At 33.6% G+C, this 23,830-nt stretch overlaps 1 pseudogene; it reads left to right on the top strand.

Annotated features, from left to right (window-relative positions):
- Nucleotides 1-10,469: 10,469 nt before the first annotated feature.
- Nucleotides 10,470-19,150, top strand: LOC125662269 (cysteine dioxygenase-like; annotated as a pseudogene).
- Nucleotides 19,151-23,830: the final 4,680 nt, after the last annotated feature.

Raw genomic sequence — 23,830 nt, 5'->3', positions numbered from 1 at the left:
AAATTCATTTCTTAATGTTCAAAAAACTAAGACACCTCCATTTTCTGAAAACTATCAAAGATTTAAATAGATGAGCCTGCTGTAAAGATAGTTAGCAATGGTCAAATGTAAATTATGCATTTTGTGATTATTATGAAACTTTTCCAATCACCAAAATTATCTGTACGGTTGGTCTATGATTTCTACAATTACAAGCAAAATTTACTGTAAAACCTCCAAATCGTAGTGGCCTTCAAACCGATACTTAGACACATTGTCCACTAACAATTTTCATTTGTATATCAATGTGGTATATCCCAGTAAACTGAATTCACATTATTTTTCGATATTTTTTTCCTAATCGCTGTTTTCCTGAACATCATCACCTTCTATGTGAATAGCAAAGTAATGACTCAACTTTATTACAGGCGGAGTGATTTCAGGTTTTTAATGTTCAACTTGCAATGCTTATGTAGCAATATTCCATTACCACCTGCATATAGTATTATGTGTCTCCCAACTGATTCGATACTTGAGAGTATGTTCTACGCATATACATTTCTTGATAGTTTGATCGACACAGGATACTAACAAATATCTTTATGTTAGAGGGTTTTGGTCATTCTCTTTTAAAGTCAATACTTTACAAATTGTAGGTTGTACTTATGATCGCATTCGTGTCATCATGTGAAATAGTTTTTGACGAGTTCGATATAAATTGTTTGGTGGCATTTTGACATTGAACTTAAATACGGATTAGTCCGTTTGCTAGATCGAAATATATGCTCGTGACCAATGTGACTGGTACATGTAAATAGGGGATACTAGTTCCTCCTAGACATCTTGTCTCACCTCTGGTGTTTCCCGATGTATGTGTTTCCCTCTTTTCGATTTTGCAATCTTTTTAATATTCATGTGATTTAGAGATCAATCATTGTTCAATCACGGTTCTCATGAACTATTTATCCTTGACCGATAAATGACCGTCTGATGAGCTACATCAAATGTTCTCTAGCCCGTTATTCTAAAAAAAAAACATAAGCCTGTAACTGATCAAACAGTTTTTACTTTGGTACCCATTTCACAACCACAAACCTGCTACTGATCAAAGAGCTAGTAAACCGGGATGAATATAATGGTAACTAACCTACTAAACCCTCTTCGTTTTGAACTGAGCAGCTAGGTAGACAAGTTGTAATCTTTTAAATTAATAATCCGTGACTGAATTGAGTAGTGTATTCATAAATAACACCTTGGAAACTATTACAGGTTATGAACACGTTATGTATATTTCAATAAAACAATAGAAACAGTGATAATAAAATTATTGACTTAAACTATGATAGGCATTTTTCAATCACATGGTGAGGAAAATTGTAAAATCATATATACATTCATGTACATATTTCAAGAATCCATGTATTTCTGAACATACCAGAAAGAAATACCACGCATCCTATTTAAAAAAAAATACCATAATTTTTGTGGCGTTCATCAATCATCCATCGCCAAATAGCGTAAATGTTCTATGGTGAATTTGTCTGTTATAATAAAAATTCTGGAGGGTCACGTGAAATGGGAATAAAGGAATCCTCCTCCAACTTTCCTGTAATTTCAAAAATAATAATGTGGCCTTCGGCGCAAAATTTAGATGAATATATGACGTTTCATCTTTTAACAATCACCATTTAACTCGAAATAAAAACACCACATAGTCATATGATTCCTATTTAAATATTGTATTGAGCACAGGTGTTGCCGGCAAAATAATCACTCAATTTTATGACAACCAGGGTGACTTCAGCTTATCCATCCTCAAATTCCCACATTTATGTAGCAATACTCCATCCCCACCTGCATATGATGTCTGTGTTCCTCAATTGATTCAACACACAAACGTATGTGTTTAGTATACTTAGTTTTTAAATAGAAGCAGGCTACTGACAGCAATGATTCCACAAGGGTTTCGACAATCTGGTACAAAATCAACATTTTGCTAAATCTACAGTCATTATAACGATTTGATATACAAATTAAATTTGGCATTAGGTCGACTGCTGCCTGGCGAATCTCGTTAAAATTGTTACATTGCTCCTTACTACTTTACATCCAAATTTCGAATGCAGGTTACTCAGTTTACCTGATCTAGATATTGGACTCAAGGCGGGTGTGACCAGTTGACATGGGGCCCCTAATCCTTCTAGACATTTGAAGCCAAATTTTGATCCCGGTGCTAGGACCTCTCACTTCTGGTCGGTGCAGATTCGAATCCCGCTCGCGCCGGCAAGTGAGAAAATATCCCACTTTACTTTCGGAAGATCGGTAGTCTCTCCCTATGTACACTGTCTCTTCCATCAATAAACACTGGGCGCCACCAGCTAACTGAAAAATTGATGAGTTTGACAGAAAACAGCAAAACAATCGAGCAATCGGTCGATCCCGGTGCAGTGCCCAACTTTAGATGCTTAATAGAAATAATGACTGTTTTACCGTCAATCACTTCGGTATTTAGGAGTGAAAGTAACGGACCTTTTTTTCGAGTATGAACTGAACAATAAAGGTTCTGTGAGACGGTATGTGTTAGCACTATAGCGAACATTTACTATTGTTGATGTTGTTGTTGTTGTTGTCTTTAACGACTGCAATCGTCAAAATGAGAGTTGAGCAAAAACATTTATTCCTTAATATACCAGAGATGGACCACGTAGTTGACCAATGCTTGGTAAAGTAATATAATCTCAGTACCAGCTCCCAATCCCCCAAAGTAATGCATTCTCACTACCAGCTTCCAAGTCCTCGAAAGTAATGTATACACAACTACCTGCTCTCCTACCCTCGAAAGTAATGAATCATCTACTGTCAACTCCCCACTCCCTGAAAGTAATGTACCTAGATTACAAGTTCCTCAGTCAACCAAATTAATGTATCCACAACTACCAGCTACCCAATAACCGAAAGCAATGTGTCAATCGCTATCACGTCCCCAGCTCCCGCAAGTACTGTATTCTCATCATTAGTCAATCGAATGAAAGTAATAACGGTGAACCGCTCTATAAATAATGATATCATACTAACCATGATTCTCAACCTTTGGGCTCAAGCCTGGAGATTCATTAAATAATTTTATATTGAATCTTTTAATCAGGGAAAACAGATACGCACAGTGTACATATCAGAAATGTACTTAATCATCAAGGAATGCAGACATACTTTGTGTACATACCAGAACTGCATTCAATCATTCCGGAATTTACCTTATGTATATATCAAAACTGCATTATATCACCATGGGATACAGACACACGTTATGTAGATACAATAACTGTATTATATTATCATGGAATACAGACACATCTTGTGTAGACTTCAGAACCGTATTATTTCATCACGGAATACAGACATTTTGTAGATATCAGAACTGTATTAATCCCATAATACATATATACATTATGTAGATATTAGAACTGTATTAATCCCATAATACATATATACCTTTTGTAGATATCAGAACTGTATTAATCACGGAATACATATATACATTGTGTAGATATCAAAACTATATTCTATTATCACAGAGTACAGACACAATTTCTGTACATATCTGAAGTGTTTTAAATCATCACGGAGTACATAATACCCTGTGTAAGTATCAGACCCGTATTTAATCATCAGGAAATATAGATTTCTATTATATCCTTCGTGTAGCCATATATTGATGAACATGTAATGTGTTTATTATTAAAATGACCAGCAAGACTACTTCACATGTTTGTCAAAATATCATGAATCTTCTGAAATTCACCGAGTATGCTGGTTAAAGATTGAAACTCATGTATGTGCTGAAGTTAAAAGCATATTTTCTTAATAAAGATGATAGCGATTATAAAGATTCTTAATGATATGTATTTCTATTTGATTGTTATATTTCTTCAAAATGTATTAAATAATGTCAGTTGCTAAAACAAATGTGGGGAAAACGTAAACACAGAAAAGCACCTGTCGATTTTTGAAGCATTTTTTCTGAGCATATTTAAACAGAAAATTCCTCAGATATCACGTGCAATAAAACCGTAAAAAATACAAGTTTTATCTAGGCAATCTAACTTCTGTTAAGTTTCAAATATATGTTAATGTTCAGAACTTTGAAGTCTTCTTTTAAACACTGTATACAATTTCGTTTCCAAATATCCACTTTAAATCCTTCCATTTAAACTTCCGCAATCATCGTAACATTACGCAGGTGGTGTCATTTTAAAGAGTATTATGATCACAACATTACACAGGTAATTTTTTTCATATTAAATGGTTATAAAGGCATACAAAATATGCAATAAAATTCACTCTGACATTTGAACAGGGTTAACATCTTTTCCTCTTGTCTTCCTCACACAATCATATCCCCGTCCGACATTGTTAATGTCATTCCTATCTGGGGACTTTATCGCTGCAATTTTCAAAAACGAGATGTTTGTTATCTTTTTTGTTCTTCAATCCAATAGGTCTCCATTGTTAGTAGATAAAGAGCACGCAGTATTAAAATAGAACATATTCTGTATATGTTTGTTATGTGTGATAGAATAACTCCACTTTGGAGAGACTTTAGTTGTCCATGTTTACAGAACAATGTCTAATAGAGTCGCGTTGAATGATATTAATAGATGTACTCTTTTGAGTGATTTGCCACTGAATCAAAGCAACAGCGTGCAATACTTTATTTCATGAAATTATACAGTACATCTGTATACCTGTTTAAAAATAACATGCCAACCTCGTGTGGTTTATTGTTTCATTTATGAACAAAATAATGTATTGAAATACACACATCAAAACATAATTCTAAATTGTCTGACTTTAAATATCGATGGACAAACTAAAAAAAGCCCACAATACTCTAATATGGCATCACTCTGTAGAAATATTTTTTTTTAACTTTTATGTACGCTGTATATTAAGTTTGTGTTTCTATTTATTTAGACTTTAAATATGAAAACACATTATCAGAAGATTAATTAGATATACCTAAAACTTGTATGATACCTGTACTTAAATCATATCCACGAAGATCTCATTATGTGTGAATACTTCCAGCGGGTGGTGAATTTGAAATATAAGTTCCCATTGGCACCATACTAAATTATATTACAACATAAGCATACAAATGTATATTTCAGTGGAAAATGCAAATAAAAAGATGGACGACAGATTCCACTACCAGCTGGGTTTAATAATAATAATAATAGTAATGGGTTTTATAGCGCTTTTCCCAGCGTATGCTGCTCAAAGCGCTTTACAATGGATTATTACCCCGGCAGACCTTATACCAAATTCGAACTTTCTCAGCCTCCTGGGAAGCATACATTAAGACACCCGAGGCATTGTAATCCGTACAAAATACACCAGAATGCCTCATTTTTAAGAGTTACTTATTGTTATATCATATTCCTTTCTAACAATGATAAATACGTGGTATCAATGTTTCAGTGTCGAGTTGAAATGCAATTCTTCGTAATCACTTGCAAAAATGGATAGTTGGTATATGAGATTTACATAAGTAAAATTAATAATTTTCACGGTATATAATTCAAATGTTGACCACGATAACTCGGTTACGTCTTATTTAGTATGGACACTTTGTTTCGCGCTATATAGAGAAGGACAATATGCCACTTTTTTAATATGATGCAGAATATACAAGTTCTTAATACTTAAGATATTTCATATAACCACTATAGCCCACACATTATGAATGCGTCAAACCATGCAGGTATCATTTTGCTTGTGGCAAGTATAAAGCTGAAAATCAAGTTCATCAAAATATATTGTTAAATGAGGAGTGGGCAAAATAAACATTATTCCTCGCAATTTCTAAAAAGAATTAAGAGCAGGACAAATACGGGCTCCTGTGTATACCAGAAGTGGGATCTGGTGCTTAAGGGAAGTAAGCACACCATCTTGATCGGTCACATTCACCATGTGTAATGCAAGTTCACCAGACTGTGAAATTGAAATTTTGTTATATTTGAAAATATTTCAGAATGAAGTATTCAACGAGCAAATGAATTCTCTGACGGGGGATATCATTTTGTTGTATAATGTCGGTATGACTTACTTTTGAGATATGGTAGTTAAAACGACATTCTGTACGTAAATCGTGGTAAATGACATTGACGTTAAGAAGTGTTCGTTATCTTTTTACATTTTTTCCTGTAAAAGTTGTATGCGAGAAAACACTTTTAACGTCGGACGCTTAGCAAAGGAACAAGTACTACATCTTGTCAAACGCCTTATATTTGAAACGTGATGTCATATTTATTTATATACTGATTCCTAATTGTTTAGTTGTCTATCGAGCTCCGTCGGTTAGACGATATGTAATTCAGGCATATTGCTTCACAAATGTATCCCATATAGAGTATCATGATGATCGTAACATTCGACATGTTTAAATGTCTTCCTTTGACTATCAGCGGACGGACAGACTCGATAGGGTTTACATAACTAGCCTCATCGAACCAGTGAGAGACATTATCTATCAGTAGCTACCAAAATACAGATCTTTATCTTCCAAAAGAAAATTGAACAAAACCAATGACACCTTTTAATTACATAACAGATACATTAGTAAAAGTTCGAGATATCAATAATTGACTGTGTAAGCATTGTTAATCACACGGTGTAGGCATTGTTCAATCACACAGTGTAGGCATTATTCAATCACATGGTGTAGACATTGTTCTATCGCACACGGTGTAGGCATTGTTCTATCACACAGTATAGGCATTGTTCAATCACACGGTGTGGGCATTCTTCAATCACACGGTTTAGGTATTGTTTAATCACACACAAGATGTAGATGTATTTCAATAACACGGTGTAAACACAATTTCCACACTATAAAATCGAATTCAAGTTTCAGATGTTGTATTTAATCACACAGTGTAGGCATTGTGCAAAAACGGTAAAGGGATTGTTCATTGACGCGGTGTAGAACGTAAAATCTAACTCTATATGTTGGTTTTAGGGCATCAGTACACAAAAACTGCTTTATTCATGTGCCGTGCAGAATATTTTATAACATAAATTGCAAGAGTATTTCTACAAAATCAGAAGTAACATTTACCCTGTTCTAACTGTGTCACGATAATGGTTGAAGTATTTTACATGCCATGCATCATCAACTGGTGTAAATGTTCTATGTTGCCAATATGTTCCACACAGTGAGGAGGAATACCGTAAGTGGGATCTAGAATCACTTCCTCATATCTTCCTGCATATTCCCACGCTTTAGAATGATGGTGAATATATTCTTTTCGAATGTTTTTGTCAGTAAGATCTATGATTTCAATCTCGCTGCCAAGCTGTCTAACTTTTGTGATATTGATCTTTACAACATCACGTACCCGATTGGAGTGGTTCGTAATTCCCCCGAGTTTTATAATCCCATCAAGAGTTTTACTGCAGGAAATATAGCTAGAGCGCCTGCCTTTGCTTCCTTCCGCAACATGTTTCTCTATACTGATATTGGAAGATGCATTTTCGGATAAAGACCCATCGTATAATCCTCTTCAAAGCGAAGCATTCTATAAATATATTCATCTTGTTCCCCCTCTATTTCATCATTGTTAAGCTGTGTCGACGTACCAGGAATTTCAAGGTCCGTATTATCGTTGCTAGTAGTCGCCTCTTCGAGCTGTTGAACATTTACTTCAGATTTTATACCAGATATCTCTAATATATTTACACTCCTTCCTCTATCGTCTACCCTGGTGTCTCTAGAATAAAGTATTGATGTATTATCTCTCCCCTGGTTGAGATACAAATTATCTACAAATTGTCTTCTAGATAATCTTTCCCAGCTGGTACAAAGTCTTGTTTGGAATTTTCTGGAGAAGGTTCTTTCCTATCGTTGAGAATAACCTCGTTTTCTACAGAATTGCTCTCATCCTGTAAGCCCGTATAATCGCGGTTCACTGGGATCTCAATTGTTACATACTCTTGTTCCGAATTTCCTAGAGAAGACCCTCTTCTATGGTTGACAAACAAATCGTTTTCTACAGAATTGTTCTCATCTCGTAAGCCCGTATTGTCGGGGTTTACTGGGATCTCAACTAATACAAACGTTGCTTTAGAATTTTCTGGAGACGATCCATCTTTGTCAGGTTTATAATGTTTGGATGGTGATGGGCAAGCTGGGACTACCCCCTCTAGTAATTTGTCGTCTTGCCTACTCTCTTTGTTCGGAGGGTTCTCAGTAATAGGCCTCAATGATTCATAATAACTTTTCTCTGCACTACTACGGGTCTCTGAATGATCCTCTCTAGTATATATCGATGTTGTTCCATGTTCTCCTTCCAGGCTTTCTCGTCTTGGTCTCTTGGTTTGGACTTGACTCTCCTCAGCATCAGCTCCTGTTCAATAGGGTATATAAATGTTTTATCATCATACACATATAACTATTTCGAAGGCAAATGTTAATTTTAGAAACTTTTTTTTAGATTTTAGTTAAGGTACGTATAGTAATGCAATTCTAAACGTTTAATTTTAGCTTTCGATTTTGCAGATAGTATGGAATTATCTAGAATAAGGAAACAATGATTTCAATAAGCGTTGTATATAATGTCTTAGTTGGAAATATATTCTTTGAAGACTAAAAACACCGCCGTGGTATGGCTGGAATATTGCCGAAACGGCGTAAAAACCATAAACAATCAACCAATAGAAAGTAAATGTATTTTCCTGTATCTAAGTTGCAATAAATATACAAATGCTGTATTATAGGTGTAGATATTATTATCTGTGTACAAAAAAATACTCTGTACAGGTGCTCTGAAAGCGTTTTGCCAGTAAAACTAGATTAAAAACCATTATATTTTATTTAAGGTCAGATTGGTTACCTATGTGATTTTGGAGACGCATACATATTGGTAATCTTGAAATTAAATAATATAGGGTACAATTAACAGAAACTTGTATTTTAACAAGAGGCAATTGTTCAAAATGACTACTAATGAGTCATGGATTCAACAAACTCCTTTAAGCATTTTACAGAAAAAGCCGGTATTACAAACGGAAGTACTGTAAACGTCAGATTCGATCTTAAAATGGATACCTCGGGTCACAATAGATTGTTTGTTTTACCTCTCTACGAGAGTTTTTTGATCATGTTCAGACGTCAGTAGCTGTAGGTGAAGAGTCAAAACTGTATGGGATGTTTACCTAAGGGTTTGTAGCATACCGAAACAGTAGCTCAGTTTTTTAGGTGATATTCGAAATACCCGTTTGAATGCCGAGTATTTGGCTAAGAAGCCGTCTTTACCTATATTTATGCCTTAGGTTATATCTGCAAGCCTGAATTAAATTGCACACGAGACGTAAAACTACAACGAACAAAGCAACGACCAATCGATTAGGGAGATCCCCATCACGTGATGTATGGATTTTGTTTTGTAAGCATCGCCTAAAATATATTGATGTCAAACCACCTGTTCGTAGGGGAAAGAAACCGAAAATCATTGTATGTACCCAAAGACATACATGCTTTGGGGAATGATTTGAAATAAGGTTTGAAATCGACAAAAATGTGTTCAGGAACGGAATGTGTCACACATTAATAATCCCCCTACAATTTCATTTTGATAATCAAAGACGTGGTCTATTATCCCCAAAGAAGATATATTATCAAAGAAGATAGATGATTTAATCTATGTTATCCTGAAATATGTAAGGAGTATCATACCAACTTGTTATATTTCGAAAAAATATTATATGAAAGACCAAATGTTTTAAATTTTCACTATCAATTTTCTGCAAAAAAACATCACTAAGATCAACCCCAACTACAGAAATTGCACTGAAAAAAAAAACCATGCTGACTGCTTCAGTAGAAACTCCTATCCGACAATTAAGTTTATTAATAAAGTATTACAATCTCTTCACCAACTCATTCTTTCTATATTTGTTCGACACTTTCGCAATGCGCTACGCGATCTGATTTATTTTATGTTCAATTTATCGATTTCCAAAGGTAGTTTTGTTAACTGTGAATGGCAAGCTGACAAATGAATAAACGGGCCCAGACAATTGTCATTAAAGGAAATGGTACTGTATAGTATCGTGTACCACAACAATATAACTTTAAGCACACAAACTCGAGTTAGCATGGTATATCCAACTACTGTGTTATCAGGCCTGGAATTCAAAATGTCTTTATATATTACATCTTGGGTCCTTCACTTCCCAGGAACAAAGCAACCCCCACACACATACACTGACCCATTGGACGACTGCTTTATAATGTTCCTAAATGCTGGGGGAGATGTATTCAGATATTTTTATACCACCTCCCCCAAACTTTAAAAACAATGATACGCCCAGTATCTATTTTCTTTCGTGTTGAAAATCTCGAGTATGCGACCAGCGATCTAACAATATATATGTTTATATAATGCAGAAATGGAAAGCAGAACACTGGTTCTATTTTGAAGGAGTCTATGAAGTATGCAGTATGTGAAGGAACTCATGACAGACAGAGGATCCAAAAGCTACAGAACAACCACTAAGTAATGAATTTCAAGTAACCAAAAAATACTCACTATGAACCTCTTATAGATTTTTATCTTTTCAACATATTAATTTTCTAATACTTCTCATCTTAAAATTTTATATCAATTATTAATTTGACGCGAAGCTTGTTGACAGAAAAATCATAAGTTGTAATAATCAACGCAAATGATAAGAGTATATTATAGTTTATAAAGTGAAATCATTGGAAAGCCTAACAAGCGAACAATCGCGGGAGTTCAGATCTGTTGAAAAACCGAAACAAGCTGTCCCCACGGAACATATCATTTCGTAGAAGCCCTCTGGATAAAAAGCCGGGTTTTATCCCTGGCTGCTAAACAACTCATTGACACTGACAGAGGAATGAATCTGAAAGTGCTGTAGTCTGAACTGAGAACAGTCCTGGGAAACGGACTGGGGGAGGAGGCCGTGAAAATGGTCAAGGAGCTACTTTCAAAGTATAAAAGTCGCACTGAGGACTGGGAGGACAAGGTGAAATTGAGCAATGTCAAGTAAGTAGCTTAAATTCACTTCTTAAATCTTCTACTTAAATATACAGCTTAAGCCTACAGCTTAAATCTACAGCTTAAATCTACAGCTTAAACCTACAGCTTAAATCTACAGCTTAAACCTGCAGATTAAAACTACAGCTTAAACCTACAGCTTAAATATACAGCTTAAACCTGCAACTTAAATCTATAGCTTAATCCTACAGATTGAAACTACAGCTTAAACCTACAGCGAGTGTTTACACTAGGTGGTGTCCAGCACGATGACCTACAAGTCAATAGTAATAAGTCAATATCCATCGTCTAAAAATCTTATAAGTACCCTATTAGATCAGGTACAAAGTGAATAAATGGTGATATTAAATGAGGGAGAGGTTAGATGTAAGAGAAATTGGATGTAGGGAGAAATCATCTGTAGGAGAAATTGGATGTAGGGAGAAATCATATGTAGGAGAAATTAGATGTAGGGAGAAATCATCTGTAGGAGAAATTAGATGTAGGAGAAATTAAATGTAGGGAAAATTAGATGTAGGGATAATTTATCTTTAGGAAAAATTAGATGTAGAAGAAATTACATGTAGGAAACAATAGATGTAGGGAGAAAGTAGATGTTGGAAATATTATATGTAGGATATATTAGATGTAGGAGAGATACGATTGTGAGAAATTAACATAATTTCTTTAAAAAAGGCAATTGCATAAATGGTTTTAATTGATTGTTAAAATCTTATACCAAACTTCATACAGAGATTTATATAAATCATTCGACATCGATAATTGAAATATTAAATTATGTCTGGATTAAACTAAACATACATAACGGGTGTTAAACGCAAACATCGTACTAAGGTATATTTACATCAATAAATAAAACTGAAAAAGCCGTTAATGACCTAAAACGAAATAAATCGACAGGTATGGGTCATATAAGGTCATTCTAAAACATTTTTGTCTAGAAGTCTTCTCACAAACAAATTGATGGTATAGGGGTTTCAACAGTCTCGATTGAAGTCAGCATTTCTCAAAGAACCAGAGCCACGAATAGCCAAAAATGGCCCTTAGTCAGAACATGATATTATTCTCCTGGACAGAAACCAAGAATATCTATTTTTCAAATATGTTATCCTTTTTCCGATATCTTTTCATTTTTATTTAGTTATTGACCTGCAAAGTACCCATTGTTTTGCCCAGATTGTTATTGACGTCGCAATTTTGCAACGTAACGTCACAATTTTACAACGTTTCATGTACTTTTACGTGAAAGTTTTCTAGGTATAAAAGTGAAACCAAAACACTACTCAGTGCAATTTAATTATGATATTGCAAATATTTAAATCTATCTATGTTAATTTTATATTAAAACACACACCTATATAGTATAATCGTACATCTCTTTCTCCTCTCTCTCTCTCTCTCTCTCTCTCTCTCTCTCTCTCTCTCTCTCTCTCTCTCTCTCTCTGTTTGTCTCCTTCGCTCTCTTTATATTTTTTAAATTTTTATATATGTAACCATTCAACAGTTTTAAAGTAATATTAATTCAGTACCTCTTTACTTAGCTTTGTTATTTAAGTATGACATAAAGATAAACCCAATCCCAATATGTTAACTGTATAACCATTTATTACATATACCAATGCTTTTTTTTGGGGGGGGGGTTAAAATGTACACGAAAACACGGTGGGTCCAGCCGTTGACTTACGAATAAGATCTATTGACCTATGTGTGTGCGTTTTAATATTACATGTAGGTATGTTGCATATTAATCACTTCTTTTAACAATCTTTTATAAGTTTGCGGATTTTTATTTTTATTATTTGTTTGGGGGTGTTATTATTATCCCGCATGTACATGTAATCACGCCAAAAACAGTAATAGCCAGGTTTTGGACAGGGGCGTTATTTCAGACGCACTTTGCTACATGTACAACTTTGGACAGTGAGTAAACATTTTAATCCTATGTTCCACACTTTTATTTGTGTTTTGCTATATAGGGAGTTACGTTTATGATGTGTGTGTGTGTGGGGGGGGGGGTAGGGAAACTGTTACAAAAGTAGCCGTACATGTACAGAATAACACATGAACATTTACTTTAGCCATATGGATATAATTCATTTTACATTAGGCTAAGAAAATGTTCACGTGAACTAATAATCCGGTAAAACATGTTCCATTTATCTAATTTCATTAGTTTCCTATCCGGATCATTTATTACAATAATATCGAGACCTGTGTGTATTTCAAAATGCCTTAATTATTATCATTAACTCCATAACATCTATGAAACGAATCCATTAATTAAAAAGTCTTATCCTGATACTCCTACATATAATAGAACCAAACTCCCTCCTCGCATATTTTTGGTTAGTGTACAAACAAAATTAAGCGGATGCTATTTTCACATAAATAGAAACAAGAATTTTATCAATCAAGGGGTTAACACCATAAAATTTGCTTATTTTAACACTTTCACATTTCTTCCTGTCATTAGGTTTAGTCCTTATCTTACATAAAATGCATGAGGGAAACCTCTTTCCGTTATCAGACACTTCCTCCATGTTACAAACACTCAAACTAAATTAAGCAGGACAGGGGTTTAATAATGTGTTCAGTTCTTCCTTCTACAATGCTCAGTAATATTTTACTTAATTATTTAGGATAATATATTTAAAAAATAAATACATCAAGTTTTACTTCAGGAACGAGTGTGATTTATATGTTCACTTCTATTTTAATCAATATTAATGATATGTTATGAGATTGATCACTGTTCGTTATCTTCACCTTGCATCTTCTTCTTTCCATTTGTCTTTTTTATTTTGTTATAATATTTAAGGTTTTGGATATTTGCTGTTAAGACTGAATTTCCAATGATAAATATAATTGAAACAATGAAATATACACTATTTTCTTTAACATTCTTTTTACAATATTTTTTTTTCATTTTCGAATTGTAATTCTGTTTATCAATGAATTTCATTTAAAAGCAAAACAAGATCCATATTGCTAGGTATATTTTTCGTATTCATATTTGTATGTATTTCTATATATTGATTTCTGACGGATGAAATATGCAATGGACCGGAATAGCTGTGTGTCGAAATATAACAGTACCCGATGACGTATGTCCAAATCGGTTGTAACACGTAAACAACGGAACGAATGTTGTAGATCTGTAGCTCAGAAACGTGTAGCCTACAGTCTATCCTTTATAATGTTATGTGGACGCCTATTTTTTTTCCGGGTACCCATATATTACATTATAACTTTAGAAATCATTAAACAAGACGGGATAGGCCAATATATCTTCGCATCTAAGTAGCCTATCGCGTTGGGCACCCCTCGGTCCTCCAAGTCTTTTTATGTACTGCGACAGCGATTTCAATATGCTCATCAGTGCCACGAAAACTGAATGCACGGAGATGAAACATGTGCAGCCAGATATTTCTTAAATTCAACGGACTTCAGATAATTAGAATATATATAGTGTGATAACGTATAAAGAACATGTGTGGAAGTAAAGGCGTGGCGCAGACGATGGGTGGATCTCGATTGCATCTGGAGTGGATTGGAGGACTTAGCTTCGTAATTGGTTGATCAAATAACTAAAACTGTTAACTATTGCAAGGTTTTTGTAACTATCCCTAACATGGTTACATGTATATTCAAGTTCATAAATTGAGCATATAATTTATTTGAAATTTTGAGGGCAAAATCGATTGATGTACATAGCCCGATTCCGACGATGGCGCGGATCCGGTTTTATTTCAATAATATTGTTTGAAATAATCATATTTTATTAACTTTGAATAATTACTGGTTTCGTAAAAAGACAATGGAACAATCCCCAAGTGTAATATTTAAATATTACGATTTGTATTAAACCTATAGTTTGGAAAAGTATTCGGATTTCGTGCATGGAATGTGAAATCCCGGTTATTTGCAGAACATAAACAGTAAAAATTCATTTATCCCCCAGGCCTCGATCTAAAAAAAACTCTTAACTTCTATGCAGTATGTAATATACTAATTTACAATTCATTAAGATTTATTGGATCGAGGCCTGGGGGATATACAAATTTTTGGTGGATATTGTTGGATATTATCAGCTTTTACAACAATAACACAACTGTTATGGGTTCTGTGTGTTATAATTTCTATATGCGTGAATTTTCGCGGAAGAAACACACTGGATTTACAAAGAAGAAGGTCTAAGCTATTTCATACCATGATAAAATATTTGAATGTAGATACTTTATTCTACTCAAAATCACAGTGCCATATGTGGGTATTCGTGGCTCTTGTTCTTTTATGGTTATTATAACGATCTATTTTGTAAATACAACCTATCATTGGGTCAAATGCTGTCTGGCCTGTTTCATACCGATTGTTAAGCCGTTCTTGGTACACTGATTTTCACTTCGGATGACTCCGTTTACCTGATCAGGATATAGGGCTCACGGTGGTTGTGACCCGTCGACAGGGGATGATCACTCCTCCTAGGGCACCTCATCGCACCTCTGGTGTGTCCAGGGGTTCGTGTTTACCCAACTATTTATTTTGTATTGCTTGTAGGAGTTATAACATTGATCCATGTTCGTTATCTTCACCTTTCATTCAAAACTTGATGAAGGACATTTGCTACAAACTTTAAATTAAGAAAAAAGAAAACAACAACAAAATAAATAAATAAACTAAATTTATGTTGCTATAAACAAATGGAATATAATCTACTGTGTTGAATGAAATTTATATTCTCATGATTTCTAAAGTAACAGTAGGGATAATTCGCATATTTATATAACAAAATTAAAAGGCACGATGAAGTTCTTTTCTTCTAAACTTCGAAAAACCCTTTAATATTAATGGAGTTATCATGGATTTGCTATTACAAGAAATTCCTCAGATTGTGACGTCAGACAAGTACTCTAAATATTGATTATGTACCAATAGAGTTTTGATTTTGGGTTGTATTTTATGTAATGTATTTTGCAATTGTTAGTACAGATAGTACAAAAATATAATATAATTTACAAAGGTTAATGAATAATGAACATTCCTAGAACGGTACTCACTGCATGCTTAAGTCAAGTGATTTGTCTGTAATTTGATTCTCGTTATTAAGTTGACAGATATACAAGGGTACTGCTGGATACCCAGGTAGCACAAAACGTTTTCATAACATTGTATTCCTGTTGTAAGGATGTTATCGGAAAACATTACTAACAAAACATTTTTATAATGTTATAATAACATTTTTTTTCAGTTGTAAAAACGCTATAAGCAAGCGTTTTTGACCAATGTTTTAAAATCATTTTGTCATCGTTTTAAAAACATTATTGAAAATGTTAGATCATCTTTCTTTTAAACATTTGAAGATACGTTTTCAAAACGTTTTAATAATGATTTTAAAAACATACTTAATATACTATGTTTTTCAAAAAGTGACCCAAATCAAAGTAGTGTTTTAAATATATTCTTTTGAAAATGATTTTTTTTTTAAATTACATAATATTAAAATGTTGCCAGCCAACACAAATATAACATTGCCTTACAATGTTGATAAAACATTTTTAAAACGTTACAGAAATACATATAACTTTAAAAAAACTATTCATACTTCAACTTAATTTGATTTATTTAATTGATACAACACTTTAAAAAAATGTTTAACAAGACTCAACTGCAGTATATTGAATTATGATAATCATTTTGTAAGTTAAGGACAATGATTTCATGCTTCTAAATTACCGAAAGTCATCTTACATCAGTTTTAAAACATCTTTGATACAAAAAAAGAGTAAATGTCTATTTTTAACTTAACAATATTTTAAACAATGGAATTCATTTCATTTGCTTGTGGGTATGCATACTGTGCTCTGGGAATTAAATTCCCCCTTTCAATGTGTTTACGGAGAGTTATAATGGAATGACACAGCGGGATACTATGGCCAAGACTCATACAGCCGATCCTATAGTTATGCAATTTTCTCGCGATTTGATATGCTGTGTAGGTCAAAGTTTTGGAAAACCCAAGCCATTCTTGTTACACAGAGTCTGCGAGCTGGTGAACAGTCGGTTAAAGTGAGTATAATTTTGTAGTTAATATTAATTTCTCCATAGATGAGAGTGCAAAGAAGAAACTGGTATAAGGAATTAAATTGCTTATGTGTATATCTATAAAGGGTACTGATTTAAGTATGATTAATTTAATAATTCGTCTTTTCATCCGTAAAATCCATATACTATACATTCATATTGTACTATAATTAAAACATGACATTCGTTTTAGATAAATGCCATGGCCTCTCTGCAGGGTGGATATAATGCATGAGAGATTAGCAGAGCAGTGATGATATCTGTAATGACTAACAACTGCATGAGCCAGTTTAGTGGCACTGGACAGAAAGGGAAAATAGCCTTTATTGGAACACCCCTGTACACATTCATTCTTTGTAAGTTTAAACAATACAAAATTGGTATATTAAATAAAAAATGATAATAAACTAAAACATATAAGTACATCACTTTTGTCCTCATGATTTCACTTCAATATATGTAGTACATGTCAATTTAATTGATGTTGTAATTCAACTGTTTTAAACACATGCATTGATTTAATATATAATTTTTACAATGAATTCCATTTCACATTTTTATAGCTTCTGCACGCAAAGCATCAAAGAAAACTGTTTCGTTTGCGACAATCAAACGAGAAGTTTTAGACGTCCTCAGATTCGCCCCATACCTTCCTGGAGGAACTAATTATGCTAAGGTATATATGAAGTTTGTCATCAGAAAAATACAGTAAAACATTGTTAAACCTTATGCTGGTCTGTTTATACAACTCTGTAGCATATCACTTGTTTCTTGTCTTCATCAGATGTTTGAATATACATAGTACATGCAGTTGTCCGCATAAATGAGTAATAATTTTGTAAATTTATGATTCATGTTCAAATCTTTCTTTTTCAGAAAAAAGGGGGAAAGAAGTCGATACAAATAGATGAATTTCCATCAGATTCGGAATAATTAATATTATATGGACTGATTTTTCCAAAAATACAAATTTTATTTGCAAAGAGGACTTTTGTTTATTTTATTTTATTACGGTTCAGGTTTTTAAACATATTCACAGAATATAAAAACATTGGTGAAAGGGTTTGAAAACATTTATCAACATTGTTGGATGAATGTATCTTGTAAAATTGAATTATCTTGTAAAATTGAATTTTAAATGCTCTCAGATGGTTTCTATAAATGTTCTTAAAACGTTTCTTCTAAATGTTTTCAAATGGTTTCTATAAATGTTCTTAAAACGTTTCTTCTAAATGTTCTCAAATGGTTTCTTAGAAATGTTCTCAAAACGTTTCTTCTAAATATTATGAAAACGTTTCTTAGGAATATTTACAAAACATTGCAGTACAATATTTTCAAAATATGTTATGCCAACGTTCAAAAAACCATACAAATCACGTTATAATAACGTTTTAGAAAATGTTTTCATAACATTTTCACAATGTTTTTACAACGTTTTAATAACGTTGTTGTGCTACCTAGGTAAAGGTAATGGTTTCTATAACCTGATGATCTTATGCTGGAATACGGGTCAGGAAAGCTCCATACACGACCACCCTAACGCACACTGCTTTATGAAGATCTTACAGGGGTAGGTAGACGAGGAATTGTACAAAAACCGGAAGTGACGTCAGGTCAGGATTGTTGTCGATGTAGAATGGAGAAAATTGATGACGAAATATATAAACTCAACGACGTGACACGTGTCACAGGTGGGTATTTGGGTACAAACTTAATAGACAAAAAACGATTGTCAATCAGCATACCAAGGTACTGAGGGGAAAAAATAATGATTTCATCTAATAGTGATTTTTTGTCTCAAACTGCTACCTTATTATTCAGATGAAGACGGTTTCCACCGAGTCAGAAACAAAAGTCACGTAGACGAAGTAATCACCTTACATTTATATTCCCCGTCATTCTCCACGTACCGGAAGTTTGATGACGACACAAGTAAACCGACAGAGGTTCCAATTGGATTTGATCAAGATTTTAGGGAGGAGTGCTTTGCCCGTTCCTGTCGTTAATTTGTGACATATCAGATGATCTGAGTTGTTTAGGTTGTAAAGACATTGATTCACAATTTCACCAAAACAGTGATTTTGAAAGGATTATTTGCATACAAATGATATTTGGATACAATCCCCATTTCAAATTTTAATTTCTAGTCACAAATAATTTCTTTATTCTCTGCATGCATCTCTCTTTATAGACTCACTTAAAATTTTAAAAGCGTGTGTTCACAAGCTCTTTGTTATAAACATATCACTACATCTGTTTTTGCGTTTATTTTACACATCATGTTGAAGCATACGTAATGCTATATATGCCATGATATGTAATGTTTCTATTGTTAGAAATAACAAATAAAGACGTTAACTTTAATCTTACATTATTTATCATCTTTGGTACATTTCATGTCTTCCATCCATATACCCCTGGGTACGTATAACAAATCTGCAATTCCGTATACCAGAAACAGAGGCGTGCAACTAATTCAAATATGGTACATTCATTAATTTGGGTGTCATATTACAAAATGTGTAAATGAATTTACCTCAAATTTTGTAGGCAAAGGTATTTTGGTCAATTTTTCAAACGATTGATTTATAATGCGCACTTTGTAAAGTTCCATTTTTTTATGTTTTAGCGCACAAGTTGTAATCTAAGTGCAATTTTTTAAAAAAATGACATTACTCCTGATATGCTCGTTTGTGAAATCGTTGGTTTTATGTATCAGGACAAATATTCATAATCCGACGTAATTGGACATATTGGGGTTTGTGGTGAAAACGAGATCTTTATTGTCTGATAATACTGATAATACAGTAAAATAGAAAATTAGTCTAAATTTAAAGAATTATTAGTATGCAGGTATGTTATTGACAGATACATGAATGTTACAAGAGTTTAAAAGTCAGCAGTTTGTCGTTGCAGATTTTATGTTTGTTATAATGATATTTGTAAATACAAACTGTCGAATGCTGACTAATGCGCTTCATACTAGTTGTTAAACCGTTCTTCATATACTGATTTTGAATACGAGTTACTCTGATCAAGACGGAAGGCTCACTGTGAGTGTGACCGATCAACAGGAGATGTCTATGCCCACTAGACACCTAAGTTGTGTCCAGGGGTCGTGTTTGCTCTTCTGTTAATTTTGTATTCTTAATGAGGCTTGATATTCATCACTGTTTGTTTACTTCACTTTTATTCTCATAACCGTAAAACAGTGTATACAATATACTGATGTAAGAAGTGTACAAGATATGTACTGAATAGAAAAATATCATATCCGTGTTGAGGATATACTAAGTAATATAATAGTAGGAACGCAGATAGATGAACGGTGAAGATAATGAACAGTGGTCATTCTCTTAACTCCTATAAGAAATACAAAATAAAGAGCTGGGGAAACAGGGACGCCTGAATATTTCAGAGGTGGGATCAGGTGCATAGGAGGAATGAGCATCCCTCTAGCTTGTAATTTCTTTTTTTTAAACAGTTCAATCCTTTTTTGTTATCTAAGAAGTAATAACACATCGTCATATTCATTTATCGTGTAATTAATGGAAATATGTATAGTGTACATCAGTGATGTATCAATGTTTGTTAGATGTTTAACCGGTTATCTCAGTAGCTAATGGTCTTTCTCGTTATATAAGATGGATTTTGAAATTAGTTTTGATTCCCGACAATGGCTGCTCTAGCATTAATTTAAACAATATTTAATTATGGTAATCCATGGCTCTAGCGTTAATACTAACTCCAGTACACAAAACATAGACGGTATTCTTTATTGACCTGTACTTCTCAAGTAAAATCCGGATATTTCAGAATAGTAAACATACTTCTATACTGCGTATACAAAATACGCTGTAAAGGGCTACATATACATCTATAAAAATAGCAATTTAGAGCGCATTCTGTTTAGGCACTATAAAAATCCCATATAATTGTATAACTACCAAAAAGCTTAAATCCAAAATTCCTAGCACCTATACCTTCCTAACTTTAGTCAACGCATACCACAAACCTTTAAATTGGTAAAACAAAGAATACAGTGTTTTGTTAACGTTAAACATTGCTTGATTAATTTCTAAATATACTTCTGATGAATATAATGATTAATCAGTAATAATTCTTGTGTAACTAAATTTAGGACTGACGTTTTCAAACGGGTGTTGTTTACCAAATATATGCTGTACCAAAACTGAAAGTAGGAATTCGTATGAAATAGCAACATTCCTGGAATTGAAACGTTGTCTTATGTAGAACTGAATATAAGAGGTTGAACAAAATAACAATAGTGTAAATTACAACCTATAATAGTATATTTCACATTCCATGTCAAGAAATCATTTTTTGTATACTGGTGGCAGTTTTGTTAACCTGAAATGACTTCATGATTTATTTTGTAAACAAATAGTTCCATATGAAGTTGATGACACGTACCCATAACTGCATGTGTTGTATTCAATTATCGTCCCTATTCTTTGCACGTTAGTATAGTAACGTTTTCACATCGCCCTCTCTCCCTCGCACTCTTTGTATTCCTTATACACAAGGTGGGAACATTCGGAGGTTTTGCTTCTTTCCTCGGTCTTGAGTATTCATACAATAAACTGCTATTACTAGAGCGACTTCCAGCATACACAGAATTTCGCGTAAATGTATATTCAAGCATTATCGTAAGAATCAACTCTATATTTTCTGAAATGTAACATATTTGAATTCATCTTTTTGTTTTCCTAATCGACCAAGTAATTATGCAAACATTGGAGTAGTTTATGTTTGCATTACCCACAAGGTAAAAATAGAAATATAATTTAATAATACGAATTTTAGAAAGCTCAGAATTATTCTTTAAAAATTAGAAATTAAAACATTTGTATAAGAATTTACAAAGCAGTTTACAAAAAAGAAGAAGAAATGCCGGCACTGATAGATGTATTAGCGAGCAGTAATACCTATGGGTGGAGAATGAAAAGAACACGCGTGGTTTATATCCCCCGTGACAAAACGTCATTAATGTACAGGTACATGTATATACACGAAATAATGGGTGTGCTTACCATAGGGAGTGTGGTATGTATAAACAACGTTAACTTTTTATCTTATTAAATCAATAAGTTGAATACATTGTGTTTGATTTATCATGTTTAACTGACACTTAGTGACCGCAGCACTCCAATACGAAAAAGGGATGACCTCTGGTAGTTCATTTCTAAGCTAAATACTTGTATAAATTAGCATTTGAATTAATAATCAGATGACTTTTAATTCCATTCAACCATATATTCTGTGTTAGCCTTTTAGCTATTTCATATATTATGAAATAAATATGTTGGTTCCTCTTACTATGGGTCGTAAACTTCACCTTAGTTTACATTGATTGTGTTTCAATCTTTCTTTCCCGTTGTATCTCTTCAGTTTCAGCCCTAATCCGCAGGATATCGGTAAATGTATGAACTTTCACATAGATTGATCCCCAATAAGACAAACTTTTCTTTTCCACAACGAACTCATATGATTTCAAATGTGATGTGATACATAAATGCATATTGTACCAGGTGTAGAACTAAATTCAAATTTAATTATCTTAAACACATCTAGATCGACTAAAAGCACGTTCGATTTAAAAAATTAAAAAGTGATATATGTATGTGGGGGGGGGGTGTTCAAAAATATATCATATTTTACAATGTTGTTTTCGGGGGAGGGGTTACCTTACAAGATATTGTCTTAAGGTATCAGCCAGAATAAATGAATATAATTTGAAATTTTGAAATAGGTTCAATTATAATTCAAGTTTTGTTTTTGCATGTTTATCATTTTTTCTTCATTTGTGAAACAACATACTGTCACAATCGGGGCGGGGGAGGGGGTGATTGTTTAATCATATGGTGTAGACATTGTTCAATCACATAGTGTAGGTATTGTTCAATCACACACAGTGTAGGCATTGTTCTATCATATATGATGTAGGTATTGCTCAATCACACACAATGCAGACATTATTTAATCACACACGGTTTAAGACAGTGTTTAATCACACGTAATGTAGGCATTGATTAATCACACACGGTATATACATTGTTGAATTGCATACGGTGTAGACATTTTTCTATCAAACGGTGTAAGCTTTGTTCTATCAAACGGTGTAAACATTGTTCTATCATACACGGTGTAGGCATTGTTCTATCATACACAGTGTAGGCTTTGTTTAATTACACACGGTGTAGACATTGCTCTATCAAACGGTGGGAGCAGTATTCTCTCAAACAGTGCAGACATTGTTTAACCACGGTGTAGGTATTGTTCAATAACACGGGGTAGGCATTGTTTTATCACATGCTGTAGGCATATTTCTATCACACACTGTAGGCATTGTTCTATCGCACAATGTGTAGGCAATGTTCTATCGCACACGGTGTAGGCATTGTTTAATTACACACGGTGTAGACATTACCTAATCAAACGGTGTAAGCAGTATTCCCTCGAACGGTGTAGGCATTGTTCTATTACAGTGTAGCAATTCTTCTATCACATGGTGTAGGCATTGTTTAATCACACAGTGTAGCATTGTTCTATCACACTGTGTAGGCATCGTTCTATCACATGGTGTAGGCACTGTTCAATCACACGGTGTCAGCATTGTTCAATCACTCGGTGCAGGCATTGTCTAACCGCACGGTGTAGGCATT

This window comes from Ostrea edulis, chromosome 8 (assembly GCF_947568905.1).
Source record: "Ostrea edulis chromosome 8, xbOstEdul1.1, whole genome shotgun sequence".
Lineage (NCBI taxonomy): Eukaryota > Metazoa > Mollusca > Bivalvia > Ostreida > Ostreidae > Ostrea > Ostrea edulis.
The sequence above is the reverse complement of the archived record's forward strand: the minus strand, read 5'-3'. Positions and strand labels throughout refer to the sequence as shown.